Here is a 2,921-nt window from a genome sequence, read left to right on the forward strand (position 1 = left end):
AAATAAACTGCCCTATAATCCAACACCCATTCCTCATTCGTGCCTGCGCTGCTCGTAACTAAAGCAATCTGGATATAGCTGGATGATTTATTTTTACTAATTGGCCTGTCCCTGTTGTTTATTCCTTTCTGCTGGCAACGTAGTGTTGTAATTGTGGCTGAGAGAACAGGACTTGGCTGCAAATTACTGTCTATGGTGCAGTGGAAGCTATTGTCCACCAGTGGGCTCTGCCACAGCTCTGATGACACAGGCAAAGTTTGATAACATTCTCCTCCTCTGGTGAGAGAGAGCCAGGTTTCTAGATTGCTGAGCGCAGTCCAGCTACTGGAAAGTATATGTGGGATCAGTGCCTCTGTGCTCAACCTCTACTAATACTGGTTATCTTGACGCCTAGAAAAAAGTTTCATTACTGGGCTACACATCAGGAGGCTGAATCAACAGCAAACTGGAAGAGTTTGGATTTAGTCATACATATAGTCATACAGCCCAGAAACAGACCCTTAGGTCCAACCAGCCCATGCCGACCATGTACCCAAACTAAACTGGTCCCACCTGCCTGTGCTTGGCCCATATCCCTCCAAACATTTCCTATTCATGTACTTATCCAAATGTCTTTTAAACGTTGTATCTGTACCCGAATCCACCACCTCCTCTGGAGGTTCATTCTGCACACAAATCACTCTCTGTGTGTACAAAAAAAAGTTGCCCCTCATGTCTTTTTTTAAATCTTTCTCCTCTCACCTTAAAAATATGCCCGCCTTGTCTTGAAATCCCCCGTCAAACGGAAAAGGCACCTGCTATTCATCTTATCGATACCGCTCATGATTTTATAGACCTTTATAAGGTTACCCCTTAACCTCCAGGGACAGAAGTTCCCAACCTACCCAGCATCTACGTGTAACTCAAACCCTCTATTCCCAGCGGCATCCTTTAATATCTCTCAATAAAAAAGGGGAATCAGGGAAAGTGACCTTGAAGCTACCAGATTGCCACAAAATCCCAAGTGGTTCATTCATGTTCTTGGGAAGAACGAGCTTGCCTTCTTTACCTGGACCAGTGTTTATTACTGATCCCTAGTTGCCCGAGAGAAGGTGGTGGTGAGCTGTCTCTAGAACTACTGCAGTCTGTTTTGGTACACCCAAAATGTCATTAGAGAGGGAGGTCCAGGATTTTGAACCTGACAAGCTATGGCGACATTTTCCAAGTTGAATGGCTTGGAGGGGTGGTGGTTTTCCCATGTACCTACTGCCCTTGTCCTTCTCGATTGAATTGGCTGTAGGTTTGGAAGGTACTGTCTAAGGAGACTTAAATTTCTGCAATCCATCTTGTGTCAGTGATGGAGAGAGTGAATGTTTGTGGACGTGGTGCCAATTAAAAGGGCCGCTTTGTCCTGCATGGTGTCAAACTTCTTGTGTGTTGTTGAAATTACAGTGCACTGTTTCAAGCAAGTAGGGAGTATTCCATCACACTCCTGACTTGTGCCTTTTAGATGGCTTTGGGCAGTCAGAAGGTGAGTTGTTGCTGCAGTTTTCCTAACCTCTGACCTGCTCTTGTAGCCCCTGCGTTTATATGGCTTGTCCAGTTGAATTTTTGGTCAATGGTTAACAGTACTGGATTCAGAGATGGTAATACCATTGAATGTCAACTGCATATGAATAGAACCTCTTTTGTTTGAGGTGGTCACCTGTCATGTGAATATTACTTGCCAATTGTCAGTCCAAGCCCAGATATTGTCCAGGTCTTGTTGTTTTTGGATATGGACTGTTTCAGTAACTGAGGAGGCACCAGTGCAATCATCAGTAAACATTCCCAGTTCTGACCTTACGATAGAAGAGAGGTCATTGACAAAGCAACTGCGGATGGCTGGACCTAGGACACTATCCTGAGGCACTCCTGCAGAGACATCTGGAGCTGAGATAACTGACCTCCAACAACCGCAGCTATCTTCCTCTGTGCTAGGTTTCTCTCCAGTGTAGAGTCTTCCCCTGATTCCCATTGACTCAATTTTTGCTTGGGTTCGCAGTCAAATGCTACCATGACATTATCGAGAACATCTCACTGAGAAGACTTTAGGTCAATCTACATCCAGTGACCTGCTTTGAAAACTCTGCTGTATTTTGACAGCTGTGACAAATTCTAGCACAGCAGCTGAAACAATCCAAACACCTCATCCCCAATAGATATTCCCTCCAATGGTAAAATTCCCCCTCCATCCTGGCATTATAACTCCTCCCCTGGTCAATGCCCAATTCTCCCCCCACCCCCTGTATGTTTTGCCCTTCTCACTGCCCCCCGGTATATATTCCCAATTGCCCCCCTTCCTCCATATATTCCCATATATTTCCCTTTCCCAGGTATATTCCCTCTCCCTGTATTTTCCCCCATACATTTCTATTCCCAAGTATAATCTCCCCTCCCCATATATTTCCCCCAATTCTAACCACCCTGTAGACCACTCAAATTACACCCTCCCTGTATTCCCTGAAGGCCCCCCTCCTCATATTTTCCACCCGTCCCCCCCCCACCGTATTTCCTCCTCCGTATTTCCTGATTTCCCCATATTCCCTGTTCCCTTTTATTCCCCCTACTTGTTTATTCCTCCTCCCCTGGTATGTTCTTCTCCTTTACCCTGTATATCTGCCCCCTAAATTCCCATTTCTCCCCATTAAATCCCCTGCCTCTGCATATTCCCCAACCCCCTACTTTCCCCTCGACCCCTGAATTGTGCCCCAACCCTTTAGCCTTTCACTGCTCCCCTTGTATTTCCCCCATATTCCTGTCCCATGTATATTTGCCCCTTGTACATTCCTCCTGTCCCCCTGTATATTGCCCTCATAGTGTATGTTGTCCTCCTGGTGCATATTGCCCTCCCAGTGTATATTGCCCTCCCGGTGTAGATATCCCCCAGACCCCTGTATATT

The sequence above is a fragment of the Rhincodon typus genome, chromosome 18, assembly GCF_021869965.1.
Source record: "Rhincodon typus isolate 14 chromosome 18, sRhiTyp1.1, whole genome shotgun sequence".
Classification (NCBI taxonomy): Eukaryota; Metazoa; Chordata; class Chondrichthyes; order Orectolobiformes; family Rhincodontidae; genus Rhincodon; species Rhincodon typus.